Below are 15,697 nucleotides of genomic sequence, written 5' to 3' on the forward strand. Positions count from 1 at the left end.
CACAATTGATGACATGTGTGGTTTAGAAACAGTTCCCATAGAAGTCAATAGCCTGCACCTGAACCAGTCCACACTGCTCAGAAATTGTACATGACTCTTTTTCAATCCACACTGAATCCGCACCACTAGTGTACAGCACATATGTGAACAGGCGCCATGGGAAGCAATGTTATTTCACATGTCATGTGGATTGGATGCAGTTCAAACCGCATCCAATCCATATATATATATGTGAACCTGCACTAAAAGGTAAGAAAAAAAAAGGCATGCTGTGTGAATGGGAACACATAACAAACATATAGTGGAGGGGCTCTCAAATTTGACTGCAAATGTGGAAATGCACTTTAAAGTGCACAGCCTTCTCTTCCCACATGGAAGAAAAATATATTTGAAATATATTTTAAAAATATTCTCACCATATATTTGAAATGCTAAAATTTTGGTCATATTCAATATATATATATATATATATATATACACTGCATATTGAAATGCATTTTTACTACAAAATATATGAAAATATTTTTAAAAATACATTTTAAATATACTGTATGTCTTTAGAAATACAAATCTACATTTTTGGAATGCATTTACAAATATATGTACAAAATATATATTAAAATGACTTTTCTATATGTTAAAAAAAATCTGAAGAATATATTTAAAAAAAAAATATATTTTTAAAAATATATTGTTCAGATTTTTTTTAACATATAAAAAAGTCATTTTAACATATACTTTTACATATATTTGCAAATGCATTCCAAAAATGTGGATTTGTATTTTTAAAGACACACAGTATATTTTGAAATGTATTTTTAAAAATATTTTTCATATATTTTGTAATAAAAACGCATTTCAACATGCAGTGTGTGTGTGTGTGTGTGTGTGTGTGTATGTATGTATATGTATATGTGTATATATATATATATATATATATATATTGAATATGGCCAAAATTGTAGCATTTCAAATATATGGCAATATATTTGGGGAGAATATTTTTAAAATATATTTCAAATATATTTTTCTTCCATTAGCGGGAACCTTTGAGACAGCTGTTACTTGTCACTTTGATGGCTCCTATCCAGGGCTCCAGGCTACCACTGTCTGTCTCCTGGAAGAAGAAGTTCTAGGACAGAGCACACCTATGCTGGGTGACATGTCTGTCCTGGAACTAGCATTGCTCCTGGGATTAAGGCAGTGGTAGCCTCTAGCACTGGCTGGGAGCCTCCGCTGTGCCAGGTAATAGCCGTCCTGACAGGTTCCTATTAACAAATAAATCACCTGTTCATCCTCCCTCTAATACACAATGAAGCTGCGCTCCAGCTACCTGCCACTAAGAGGTTACAGGCTCAGATAAGCAGATTAAGGACGTGTAGAATATCTCTGTTGTTCTCTCGCTGCCCTTTCAGTCTCTGCAGCCAGTTGGACAAGTTGTAGAGAGCTGCCTGATTGGCAGAAGGCAGAGCTTGTGTTTCATAAATTACAAGTCAGCTTGTACAAGCATGAATACTATCGCTCCAGCAAGCTGTCCCCTGGGCCTGTCATTGCCTCGCTGCATGAATTTCTAATCGTTAATTACACAGCCTCGGATCCCCCTCTTCTGCGCAGCTACTTGCTTCGTAAAGAAACCTCTGTGAGTACTCTTACCGGATTTGCTTAACTGCTGGGGTGGCATTGGACAGGCTGTGCTGAAAAGACAGCTCATCAGTAAACCTAATACTAACATGACTATTGTACATCCTCAGTCTGACTAATGAAGTGTCACGGCTTAGGTTTGTTGTATTATTCCTTATTTGGCTGAGAAAAATCTGTGCAGTGAAAAGTTAGAAGCATGGACTGCTGGCATTAGTTTACTGAAGTAGTTAGATCTATTGCTAGTTAACATATGCTATATGGTGCAGTGATGATGGGAACGTTGCTGTGCTCTGGAGCAACCAAGTTCTAGTGTACTGTAGCCTGTTTGGTGATTTGTGAATGAATATTACAAGTTTCTGCATTATTATAAATCATACAGATGAGATAAAGAGGAGGCAACTTTTACATCTGTCACCGGTTCTTGCCAACGTGACTTTCAGCACTTAGGAGTGGATATAAATTGGCAGCCCTGAGATAAACAATATCATGGCTTGCCTATGTGACTCATTTTCAGCTACTGTACTGCTACTAATACCCATTTTATTGAAAAAGTCCTCTGTTCTTTCCTTGCTTTCACTTAGGCTCATGTACAATGCACCTGATAAACTCACGTTTAGGAGCTTTTCTGCGTTTTTTTTCAGCAGCCCCTGAACGCTCCCTAATGTTTTCCTATTTGTCCATGTACACATCGTCGTTTACAGGCAGCTAAGTGAACAGTCGTTTTTTGAACGCACCAAACTTGCGTTCAGGAGTAGATTTTATCAGCGTTTCAAACGCCAAATGCTTGTAAACGCGGCTAACCACATTTATAAGTGTTTGCGTTTGGAAAATTTTTTAAACTCTTCCATTTCCAGATGCTGTCCAAAGCCTTTTTTCATCATGAAAAATGCATGCAAAGCGTTTTCCAGGTACTCAAATGGACCTGGTACTCCATACATTGGGGTTTCGCATGGAAGAAAATATGTTAGACACTGCTGCAATAATTTCTGCACAGAAATGAACTGGAACACATCCAAACACCACAAAAAAAAGACAGCTAATCTCAACAAATACTGCTCTCTCTGCTTCTGCGCTCTCTATTTCTCTTAAAATGTCTGAAATAGTTAATTTTTTACTGTTTTTCAGTGCATTCTGGGCATTTTGGAAGGTCTCCTGAGGTTACCTTTAAAAAATGCTTCTAAATGCAAACGCTCATAAATGCGCATAAAAGCAGTATGCAAACGCAGCTAAACAGACGTTTTTTAAACTACGTTTTCCAGAAGTTTCCATCGTTCAGAAGTGTCCCCTGTACATGGTCTTTCTAACTAGGTTTTTGGGTTGGGAGAGCATGAAAACCTACATATAGTATCTTCTGACCTTCTTCTTACCACCTTCCTCCAGGTTATGAGTTTCTACTGAACTACAATATGTACCATGACATACATGGCAATTTCAGGTATACATCGTATGTAAGCGTATGTCTTAATATTCTTTTGTATATCAGAGGATGCCGTACTTTGTAAACACACTAAAACCAGAGTGCAAAATCTGATGCAACTCTGGATAGAAACCAATCAGCTTCCATCTTTTATTGTCAAAGCTTAATTGAACAAGCTGAAGTTAGAAGCCGATTGGCTGCCATGCAGAGCTGCACCAGATTCTGAGTGCACCAGTTTTAGTAAATCTCCCCCTTTGTCTTGTAGCACCCTTTGTATTTTCATAATAATCAGTAATAAATAAAGAATACAAAAAGCCCGCTGTTGATCCTATACATAAAACAATATAGCATAATACAATTTAATATCTCTGCAAAACTTTTTTAGTACATTTAAAAGTTTTAATTGTCATCAAAGGGGTGGAACAACACATAGTATAACATAGAAAATCTCAGAACTACCCAAAGAACAACTTAACAATATATGAAGTCCATGTATCCCAATGATTATGATGTTGAGGCCACCCAAAGTATGAGAAGGATAGTATATGTAATGAGTAGGAATTCCAGGTCTCTAAAGTGCATGACCTCAGAATTTTACTTCATAGCCATATATGACACAAATGTTCAGCATGCTGGGAGATCTATGCAAAGAGATTTTTTTTCTACTACCACATATTATAGTGAATAAATAATGGTGTGCTTTATAACAAGCAGCACCCCTTTACATTTATTTATTACAGGTACTTATATAACACCATCAATTTACACAGAGCTTTACATATATACATATTGTACATTCACATCAGTCCCTAACTTGCATTCCTACATACTCATGCTATGTCCAATTTAGACAGGAGCCAATTAACTTACCAGCATGTCTTTGGAGTGTAGGAGGAAACCCACACAAGCACAGGTAGTTTCATGGTTAGGATTCATACCAACAACCCTAGCGCTGCTTGACTGAAGTGCTTACCACTTAGCCACTGTGCTTCCCTGACAACCAACACCTCTTTACATGATGATAGAAAAGGTACAATGGTGAAGGAGGTACCACCAAAGTGTAGGATAGAAAAAACAAAAAGTGACAACCAGCCATTCTCAACCAGGGTTCCTCCATGGGTTGCTAGGGGTTCTCTTAACTGTGGTGGATTGGCCTTCCATTTCATGGTGCCTACATAGCGTTGGGGCCTTGCTGGGCCAGCAGCATGACACCAATGATCTTTTTAGCTGTCTGTGAGGGGGGGGGATCATTCTGACCATCACTGTAAAGAGGACATTTTTCCCACTGACTCCAAATGAATTAGTTTTAGCTGGGGTTACCCAACATCTGAAATCTATTTCAAGGGTTGCTCTGGAGAAAAAAGTTTGGGAAAGCTGGGTTACACCATGAATAGAAACTTAAGTAGACTGAAGAGGGAGGAGACCAGAAGCTGCGTGGTGGCATTATGGCTGGAGTTCTAATTTAGGCTGTCACCTAGTATTGGTAACAGAAACCTTTTAGAACACTTGCTAAAATGACAGTGCCCATAAATTTGTGAAGAACTCACTAACGTTTCCTCCTGTAAGGAAGATAGTAAATACTTACCTCTCTTATTCCCTGTGTCACAGAACATGGATGTACTGCCAAGAAATTGTCAACTGAAGCATCTTTGGAAACTGACACTTCAGTGATTGTTGGTCTCCTGGTCCCCCATAGTACTCTAGGGTTCCTCCCACCTACATCACTGTTGTGTCCTATAGTGATAGGGGCTGGAGGCGGAACCATTAAGTGTAATTGGGGTCCAGCAATCTGACACTCCCGGAAGTGTCAGTTTCTTTCCATTTCAAGGGGCAAGTTCTGTGCATTGCAGTTCGGCAAGGCTGGCAGAGGTCGAGATATTTACTTTCCTTTTATGGGCACTTTCATTCTAGTAAGAGTCCTTTTAATGCTGGATTGATGTGACGTTACCATAGCTGTGTTTTGATGTCAGCTTTCGGTGTGTTTTGCTGGGTTTTTGTGTGCATGGCTGTATTTTTCCTGCATCACAATCAGGGGCGTATATACCACAAGGTAAACAAGGCATTTACCTAGGGCGGCATTTTTAGGGGGGCAGCACTGCCCCCCGGAAGATGGGACATATGCGGCATGGGGATCAGGTGGGATCCAAGAGAGGCTGCGGGCTGCTTGATGGTGTATGCAGAACCAAACTGTCATTCCCGGGGATGGTCAAAGCTGTGAAAGTGAGTGTATTTCTTGCTGTCGCTGGGGGGGGGGGGGGGTAGTGGAAGGCTCTCTCAGGTATGGGGGGGGTTGGGTGTTGTTGGTCACTGTCAGGCTCCCTCCACAGGGGGGTGTCTGGTGGTGTTGGTCTGGGTCAGGCTCTCTCCGCCGCGGTGGGGGGGGGGGGTGCTGGTAACTGGCAGGCTCACTCTGCAGGGGGTGTCTGTGGTTGGTGGGTGTCAGGCTCCCTCCACGGGGGGGTGTCTGGTGTTGGTAGGTGTAAGGCTCTCTCCACAGGGGGGTGTCTGGTGTTGGTCACTGTCAGGCTCTCTCCACAGGGGGGTGTCTGGTGTTGGTCACTGTCAGGCTCTCTCCACGAGGGGGTGTCTGGTGTTGGTCACTGTCAGGCTCTCTCCACAGGGGGGTGTCTGGTGTTGGTCTGTGTCAGGCTCTCTCCGCAGGGGGGGGTGTGGTGTTGGTAACTGACAGGCTCTATCTGCAGGGGGGTGTCTGTGGTTGGTGGGTGTCAGGCTCTCTCCACAAGGGGGTGTCTGGTGTTGGTCACTGTCAGGCTCTCTCCACGAGGGGGTGTCTGGTGTTGGTCACTGTCAGGCTCTCTCCACAGGGGGGTGTCTGGTGTTGGTCTGTGTCAGGCTCTCTCCACGAGGGGGTGTCTGGTGTTGGTCACTGTCAGGCTCTCTCCACAGGGGGGTGTCTGGTGTTGGTTGGTGTCAGGCTCTCCACAGGGGAGTGTCTGGTGTTGGTCACTGTCAGGCTCTCTCCAGGAGGGGGTGTCTGGTGTTGGTCGGTGTCAGGCTCTCTCCACAGGGGAGTGTCTGGTGTTGGTCACTGTCAGGCTCTCTCCACAGGTAGGTGTCTGGTGTTGGTCTGTGTCAGGCTCTCTCCACAGGGGGGTGTCTGGTGTTGGTTGGTGTCAGGCTCTCCACAGGGGAGTGTCTGGTGTTGGTCACTGTCAGGCTCTCTCCAGGAGGGGGTGTCTGGTGTTGGTCGGTGTCAGGCTCTCTCCACAGGGGAGTGTCTGGTGTTGGTCACTGTCAGGCTCTCTCCAGGAGGGGGTGTCTGGTGTTGGTCGGTGTCAGGCTCTCTCCACAGGGGAGTGTCTGGTGTTGGTCACTGTCAGGCTCTCTCCACAGGTAGGTGTCTGGTGTTGGTCTGTGTCAGGCTCTCTCCACAGGGGGGGTGTCTGGTGTTGGTTGGTGTCAGGCTCTCTCCATAGGGGGGGTGTCTGGTGTTGGTTGGTGTCAGGCTCTCTCCACGGGGGGGGGGGGGGTGTCTGGTGTTGGTCAGTGTCAGGCTCTCTCCACAGGGGGGTGTCTGGTGTTAGTTGGTGTCAGGCTCTCTCCATAGGGGGGGTGTCTGGTGTTGGTTGGTGTCAGGCTCTCTCCACGGGGGGGGGGGTGTCTGGTGTTGGTCAGTGTCAGGCTCTCCACAGGGGAGGTGTCTGGTGTTGGTTGGTGTCAGGCTCTCTCCGCAGGGGGGTGTCTGGTGTTGGTTGGTGTCAGGCTCTCTCCACAGGGGGGTGTCTGCTGTTGGTCAGTGTCAGGCTCTCTGTGCTGGGGAGGGGGGGTGGCATCCGATTTTTGTGTTGCCTAGGGCAGCACAAAACATAAATACACCACTGGTCACAATGTGCTTTAAAATTGTCCCATAGTGTTAAATGCAGTAAAATAAAGCAAATTGCAATGGGACACACATGAAGCATGCTAACACACAGCATATTTATATATAAAATGTGAATAGTTCCAAATCCTGTAAACATTAATTTGTGCCACGTGTACAAGACATCCGGGAGAAAATGATTTATTAAAAGAAAAACTTTACTCAGTGTTGCAGAGTGTGGTCTGAGTTGCTGATGAGAGAATTCATTAAGCTGTAGCATATGCTGTTCTGGTAATAAATGATGAGGGGTGCTGGACAGGCATATACGCAAGAGTCGATAAGAGTGGAACTGCATAAAAATAATATTTAAAAGGAATTATCTGTATACAATTAAAGATGAAAGTGTTTTAGTACAATCCAATTCGGAAATCACATTTAGCTTTTTAATTCATGTTGCCACGGCTAAATAATCAGCAGTGGAAAATCAGCCATTATAGCATTTTTTTAAATTTAAACTTTCAACCCTGCATTGAATAGCAGCCCTCAACCTTAGTCTGTACCTGAACACAGGAGTGAAATATTCAGGCAGTAAAAGAGAGTGAAAAGCATGAGATCCAGCACACCAACATCCACCTGGAAGTGACATTTCCACAAACAATTATACAGTAATTGCTATACACAAGCAGAATACAAATTCACTGATGGAAAACAGGAAACTGCACATCTGTAGAAACCTGCACTGAGAGAATGTATAGTGACTTGCACTGCCCATCTGCTTCTGAAAATGTGAGCGCATGGCTGCCTCTGCCTATACCTTCTGAAAAAATTAAGTACAAAAAGAGCGCCAGACCAATGAGCTGAGGGTGCAAAAACATTTAATATCAGTGCCAGGGGCGGACTGATCATTTAGAAACTCGGGCACTGCCCGAGGGCCCGGGGTCAGTAGGGGGCCCCATGAGATGCCCCTGGTACCTTTTTTCATAGGCTTTTTTGAGTTTGGGCAAGGACACAGGGGCCCCATGATCCCCTATTGCCCGGGGGCCCCATGAGTTGTCAGTCCGCCCCTGATCAGTGCTAATACAGCAAGACAATTAAAACAGCCAACACGTTTTGAGGGGTCACATATCCCACTTCTGCAGGGCTACAAAACAAATATGGAATTGATACACAAATGGTTGTAAAACCTTAAATTGGTATTAAATGTAAAAACAAACATTTACTATATTGCAGCTCACCAATTCTTAGATGTGATGGCTGCATTACTGTTCTTTTCTAGGCTTTCTTTCCTTTATTTTCACCTGGCGATCTGGCCAGTAAGTCTATTGCGTTTCAACAGAACAAGCTGTTCTGCAGATGTAGCAGTTAAAAGGTTGAGACAAACTATTTAATACTGGCAAGGGTGCTTACAATGGTCACTTTTATTTATTTATTTATTTCAGGTACTTATATAGCGCCGTCAATTTACGCAGCGCTTTACACATACATATTGTACAGTCACATCAGTCCCTGCCCTCAAGGGGTGTACAATCTAAGGTCCCTAACTTACATTCATACATACACATATTATTTTATAAAACCTTCATCCCAAAAGGCTATAACTGCTTATGAAGTGTAAGCTGGAGTTCAGCTTTAGTTTGTCAGTGTATTTAAATCTGATAGTCCATCTAACACTCCCCTCCCCCCAGACTGACAATGCTGCTGTCCAAAGGTGTCTCTGTTGCTCCTTCGTCCAAAGTATAGACACTCTAATACAGGAGGTGTGTTACTGGTCAGATCACCAGGTGAAAACAGAGGGGAAAAAACCTAAACAAAGAAAACTAATGCAGTCACCACATCTAATGATTGGTACACTGCAGTATATTACATTTTTGGTTTTGGGTTTAATACTGCTCTAAAAATGCAACTAAAATTCAAATAAGCAACAATGCAAGACATGCTTATCAATTAATAAATATATAAAACACGTCATGATCTTCTCCAGTCGTGAACCATTGATGAGTTGGATCCAGTACCTCCGTTACAAATAATAAGTCAGAACTCCTGATCTGTACACTTGTTCTGGGTCAGTGACTCAAAGTACTGAAGTCTTTTGATCAACATGAAAACCTGGCAACTATCATTTTCAAAAGATCCTTTTGAAGGTTAACAGGCATATGAATATTGTAATTATTATTATTATTTAACTAGTATATTAACTTTTTTAGTTTTGTAGTTGTTGTCATAAATGTCCATAATACACTACAGGAGCTATGTATACTAAATATGGTGTGCAAATGTCTCAAGCATTTGCACAGCTGTCATGAATAGAATAATACACATATTTTGCCAAATACGTTTATTTTCTATTATCGTCAGCTCCGCCTAGTGGCCATAATGTGGTATTTTCCTAAAACACCTTAATCAGGAAAGTACTGCATTATGGATACTAGATGGAACTGATGATCATGTGAAATAAACATATTAGGCACAGTTTGGGGATTATTTGTAATGGCTGTGTGAATGCTTGAGACATTCACACAACAAATTTGTTTTATAAATGCTTTGTATTACAAATTTTTTTTTTTTTTAAGGCCTAGTAGCACACCTTAATATATGATATGACAGACACGACTCATCAAGTATAGGTGCTTTCAAGCACAGGTCAGTCGATTCACATTCAGTGGCATAGTTCTCCAGCAGAAGGTCCCCACATATGTATTTGCAAATATGGCCTTTTACTGTGTTGCGTGTTTTGAGCAACACTGCATTTCAGTGCAACAATCAGAGCTTAACAACACTGCATGCCCACAAGAGCAAATAGAGACAGGTAAAATCAGGATCATATCAAAGCATTTATCACAATATCATAGTGCTGAGTCTATAGCTGGCCATAGATGATTCATGATCAAATGGATGGATTTCCCCATCCACACAAGCGAGGAGGCTTTGTATTCTGAAAGCAGGACTCACCATTGTCAGACTACACTGATCAGCTGCTGCTGTCCATTGACTGCAGCTGCTGATTAAGGCCCCATGTACACGGGACACTTCTGAACGGTGGAAACTGACTGCTGGAAAACGTAGGTTAAAAAACATCTGTTTAGCCGCGTTTGCATAATGCGTTTATTTGTGTTTGCGTTTAGAAGCGTTTTTTTAAAGATAAGCACAGGAGAACCTCCCAAATGTCCAGAATGCACTGAAAAGTGGTAAATTATTAACTATTTCAGAGAGAAATACAGAGAGTAGAAGCAGAGACAGCAGTATGTGTTGAAATTAGCTTAGGCGTGAGTTGCTCATTAACATTTCTTTTGTTTCCAAGGGTGGGAAGGTGTCTGGTGGAGTGAGTCATTGAGGTCACCTGGCAGGGGGTCTTCATGAGGAATTTGAGGTGTGAATGGGCATTAACATATCTTTTGTTTCCAAGGGGGGGGAGAGGTCTGAGGTGTGAATTGGTCATTACAATGTGTGACAAGCTTGGTAGGAACATCCTGTGTTCAGTGTTTTGTCCATCTGAGTACCTTGAATGCATTTTTCATGAAAAAAAAGCTCTGGACAGCATCAGGAACTGGAAGTGTTGAAAAAAATTTTCAGACACAAACGCTTATAAATGTGGTTTGTTACGTTTAGCCGAGTTTGCAAGCGTTTTGCATTTGAAGCGCTGATAAACTCAACTGCTGAAAGCAAATTTTCTGCGTTAAAAAAACGACTGTAAACTCAAATGCCTGTAAACGACTGTAAACGAAGATGTGTGCATGGACACATAGGAAAAAATTAGGGAGAGTTCAGGGGCTGCTGAAAAAAATGTTGAACAGTTCCTAAACATGAGTTTAGCAGCTGCAGTATACATGAGCCCTAAGAAAAATGTTTCCAACATTTCCGTTTGATAGAAATCAATGGCTAGATTGCCTTCTGTGGACTGGGAGCAGCCACACATGTATCGGAATTTGGCCAGTCCCTGCTATGGTCAGCTTAAGTACTAGTATAGATCTAGAATGTTGAATACGATACAGAGAGGGGAGCAATGATATGGTATAACCTGAGGGTATAAGCCTGTTTTTTTCTATGCCTGCTAAACTCTTATGAGGGCTTACATGGGATTGTTTCTGTCTGTGTTTATTTTTTCAAGCAACACAATTAGGTTGATCTGGTTCTTGAATGCCTCTATCAAGAGGTTTGGAGCAATGGAAACTTTGTGCTAATTTATGTGGCAAGATTTTTCACATTTGGATAGTTGCCTAGAAGAAAAACCCAAGGGAGCTTGTGAAGGGTCCTATTAAACCCCAATGATAAGATTTCTGGGCAGAACTGAGCCACCTTTGAGCCCGTTTTTGAGCATCCTCTGCAACAGATGTTCTATGCAGAAAGTGGACTGATGGCTCCATCTAAGTTGCTTTGTCAAGTTTAAAGTAAGATTCCAGATTAAAAGTCCCTGCAACATAACAATGTTTATTCTCAGCTGCCAGGGGGCCAATGTCCTTCTGTTCCGGTGAGGCTATTCCATAAGGCAGCCCATACATGATTCATTTTTTATTTTGTTCAACCAGTGGGTTGTATGAAAGTAAATCAATCGATTTCCCCATCCACACACTCGATCTGGATGGGAGCATCCCTCTTGTGGAGTTACTGTATTCTGACTGCGGGGAAACGTCTCTGCCATCAGAATACACTGATCCTGTAATAAATCAGCACCATCGGCTCCAGCTGGCAGCACTGATCAAGCAATAATTTTCCAACAGGCTGGATGTACAGAGATCAGTCGAGAGATCAGCTTTTTGTACAACAAGCCTGCCCATAGATGAATGAAGATTCCGATGGTCCCTGCTGAACTCGCTGATTTTCGATCAATCTATGGCCAGCTTAAACTATTCAGCATTCAGCACTTTTAAGAGATTTGGATGCTTGTGCCCCCGCCAAGTGCCGTGGTTCCATTCACCAACCCCTATATCAGGAGTCTGAGAATGGTTTTCCACACACAGTGAATCCTAAATCTATGGCATTGCTTTCAGATATTGTTACCCTATGTCCAATTTATGAGTTAGATTCAGATTTAGGAGAAGGTCATTTTCTCCTCCTTAATTATGTGACCGCTTGCCTCTCATATTCTTATTAAAACACATCCTAACTGCATAAAAATAAACAAATGTAATTATCTATGGTGGAAATGCATTAACACGCTGTCCAGTGTGATACTAATCAGTCCTAAAGCATTAAATCCATAAGCAGACATTTACTATATTGCAGCTTTCCAATAGATGTAATGGCAGCATTTGTTTTCTTTTTTTAGGCTTTATTTCACCAATTTTTATCTTTTGATCTAGCCAGTAAGTATGTTGTTTTTCCAAAAAACAAGCTCTCTTGCAAAATGTATCAGTTAAAGGGTTGAGATAAACAATTTACCACTCTCAGGGGTGGTAACAGTGATCAGTTTTTATTTATGTAAAACCTTTATCCTAAAAGGAAAAACAACTGTTTCTGTAACTGCCTTTAAAGTATGAACTCAAGCTTGGCTTCAGTTTGTTAGTGTATTTAAATCTGCTAGTACATCTAAAACTCTCCTCCCCTCAAGCAATGCTGCTGTCTGCTGCCCCGCTGTGCTACTTTATACAAAGCGGAGGTACTCTAATACAGGAGGTGTGTTACTGGACAGATCATCAGGTGAAAATAGAGGGGGAAAAAGCCCCCAAAAAAAGAAAATTAATGCAGCCATCACATCTAGTAATTGCTAAGCTGAAATATAATACATTTTTGGTTTGGGGTTTAATGTAACTTTAACCATACCATGGCTACCATACTGTTGTGCATGGTAGCCAATCAGCATCTAACTCCAGCTTGTTCTATTAAGCTTTGACAATAAAACCTGGAAGCTGATTGGATTCTATGCAGAGCTCCACCAGATTTTGCACTCCCCAGTTTTAGTAAATCAACCCCTTAGGGTCACTGGGGGAGGGTTAGCATTTTTGATGCATAGGTAGACAGTGCAAATGGGGAGCAGAATTGTATTTTATGAGACAGGTTTGCTATAAGAGCTCAATGTGATTCATGAATTCTCCATCTGGTACTCAGAGAAGGCTTTGGTACAAGATCAGATATAGCCCTGCCTACTTCTTACAGGTGCATCTGTCTTAGGCAAAAGTTTTAGGCAGGTTTAGAGAAATGCTGTAAAGTAAAAATGCTTTAAAAAAAATGTATTTTTAATTGCTTGTTTTTATCAATTTACAAATTGAACAAGAGAAAATTTTTAATCAAATCAATATTTGGTGTGACTACCCTTTGGCTTCAAACCAGCATCAGTTCTTACACTTGCACACTTTGTACACTTCCACAAAGTCAGGAATTTTGTAGGATTAGAGTCAGGTTAATCAATTACTCCAAGCAGGTGCTAATGATCATCAATTTCATATGTAGGTTGAAACATAGTCATTAACTGAAATAGAAACAGCTGTGCAGGAAGCTTTAAACTGGGTGAAGAACAGCCAAACTCTGCTACTAAGGTGAGGATGTGGAAGACATTTTCATGTCACAGGTTGTACACCATGGAATGACTGAGCACAGCAACAAGACACAAGGTCTCCCAGGTAAAGTTTTCAAAGCAGACTGGGATTTCAGCATGTGCTGTTCAAGCTCTTTTGAAGAACCACAAAGAGACAGGCAACGCTGAGGATTATAGACGCAGTGGTCGGCCAAGGAAACTTAATGCAGCAGTTGAAAGACATATTATAATATCAGCACAGAACTGGTGGGACCCAGGTATACCCATCTACTGTCCAGAGAAGTCTAGCCAGAAGTGGTCTTCATGGAACGATTGCAGGCAAAAATCCATATCTCTGAAGTGGAAACAAGGCTAAGCGACTCCTCTATGCACAAAAACATAGGAACTGGGGTGCAGAAAAATGGCAGCCGGTGATCTGGACTATTGAGTCAAAATTTTGACATTTTTGGCTGTAGCAGGAGGAATTTTGTTCACTGACAGGTTGGAATGTGGTACAATAATGAGTGTCTGTAGGCAACAGTGAAGCATGGTGGAGGTTTCTTGTATGTTTGGGACTGCATTTATGCAAATAATTTGGAGATTTGGTCAGGATCAATGGTGTCCTCAATGCTGAGAAATACAGGCAGATACTTATCCATCATGCCACACCATCAGGGGGGCATGTGATTGGCCCAACATTTATTCTGCTGCAGAACAATAACCCCAAACATAAAGCCAATCTTCAGTGTAAAGAAGAACAAGGAATCCTGGAAGTGATGGTTTGGAACCCACAAAGCCCTGATCTCAACATCATGGAGTATGTCTGGGATTACATGAAGAGACAAAGATTTGAGGCAGCCTATGTCCACAGAAGATCTGTAGTTAGTTATCCATAATGTCTGGAATAACCTACATGCTACATTGCTTCAAAAATGTTGTGCAAGTGTACCTAGATGAATTTATGCTGGTTTGAAGGCAAAGGGTGGTCACAACAAATATTGATTGAATCTGGATTTCTCTGCTGCTCATTTACTTTCCATTTTGTTGATAATCTTTTTGCACCTGCCTAAAACGTTTGCACAGATATACAGTTGCAAGAAAAAGTATGTGAACCCCTTGGGATTACGTGGAGTTTTGCATGAATTGGGCATAAAATGTGCTCTGAACGTCATCTAAGTCACAACAATAGAAGAACACAGTCTGCTGAACAGAATACTACACAAACATTAGATGTTGCCATGGTTTAATTGCAGATAACATGTAAACATTCACAGTGCAGGGAGGAAAAAGTATGTGAACCTTTGGACTTAATAACTGGTTGACCCTCCTTTGGCAGCAATAACCTCAACCAAACGTTTCCTGTAGTTGCAGATCAGACCTGCACAACGATCTGGAGTAATTTTGGACCACTCCTCTTCACAAAACTGTTTCAATGTAGCAATATTCTTGGGATGTCTGGTGTGAATCGCTCTCTTAAGGTCATGCCACAGCATTTCAATCGGGTTGCGGTCAGGACTCTGACTGGGCCACTCCAGAAGGCGTATTCTGTGCTGCTGCAGCCATTGTTTTGTTGAATTACTTGTATGCTTTGGGTCATTGTCCTGTTGCATCACCCATCCTCTGCAGAGCTTCAGTTGGTGGACAGATGGTCGTACGTTTTCCTGCAAAATGTCTTGATAAACTCTGGAATTCATTTTCCCATCAATGACAACAATTCGTCCAGGCCCTGAGGCAGCAAAGCAGCCCCAAACCATGATGCTCCCTCCACCGTGTTTTACAGTGGGGATGAGGTTTTGATGTTGGTGTGCTGTGTCTTTTTTTCTTCACACATAGTGTTGTGTGTTCTTCCCAAACAACTCAATCTTGGTTTCATCTGTCCACAGTATATTTTGCCAGTAGTGCTGTGGAACATCCAGGTGCTCTTTTGCAAACTTCAAACGTGCTGCAATATTCTTTTTGGACAGCAATGGCTTCCTCCGTGGTGTCCTCCCATGTACTCCATTCTTGTTTAGTGTTTTCCTTATTGTAGATGTGTCAACAAAAATGTTAGCATGTGCCAGAGATTTCTGTAGGTCTTTAGCTGACACTCTGGGATTCTTCTTTACCTCATGCAGCATTCTGCACTGTGCTCTTGCAGTCATTTTTACAGGACGACCACGCCTAGGGAGAGTAGCAACAGTGCTAAACTTTCTCCATTTGTAGACAGTCTGTCTTACCGTGGACACATGAACATCAAGGCTTTTGGAGATACTTTTGTAACCCTTTCCAGCTTCTTGCAAGTCAACAATTCTTGATCGTAGGTCTTCTGAGAGCTCTTTTCTGTGAGGCATGGTTCACATCAGACAGTGCTTCTTGAAACCAGTAAACCCAA

The 15,697-nt window shown here is 42.0% G+C and overlaps 1 protein-coding gene across 1 annotated transcript in view; it reads left to right on the forward strand.

Annotated features, from left to right (window-relative positions):
* Nucleotides 1–1,465: 1,465 nt before the first annotated feature.
* LOC149453628 (3',5'-cyclic-AMP phosphodiesterase 4D-like) overlaps nucleotides 1,466–15,697 on the forward strand; it is a 511,850-nt gene continuing 497,618 nt past the window's right edge. The window contains exon 1 of the mRNA XM_089688034.1: nucleotides 1,466–1,639. The gene's annotated coding sequence lies outside the window, so the exon portion shown is untranslated. The remainder of the gene's footprint in view (nucleotides 1,640–15,697) is intronic.

The sequence above is a fragment of the Staurois parvus genome, unplaced genomic scaffold (genome assembly GCF_062004578.1).
Source record: "Staurois parvus isolate SC_StPar_1 unplaced genomic scaffold, SC_StPar_1.0 ptg000445l, whole genome shotgun sequence".
NCBI classification, from domain to species: Eukaryota; Metazoa; Chordata; class Amphibia; order Anura; family Ranidae; genus Staurois; species Staurois parvus.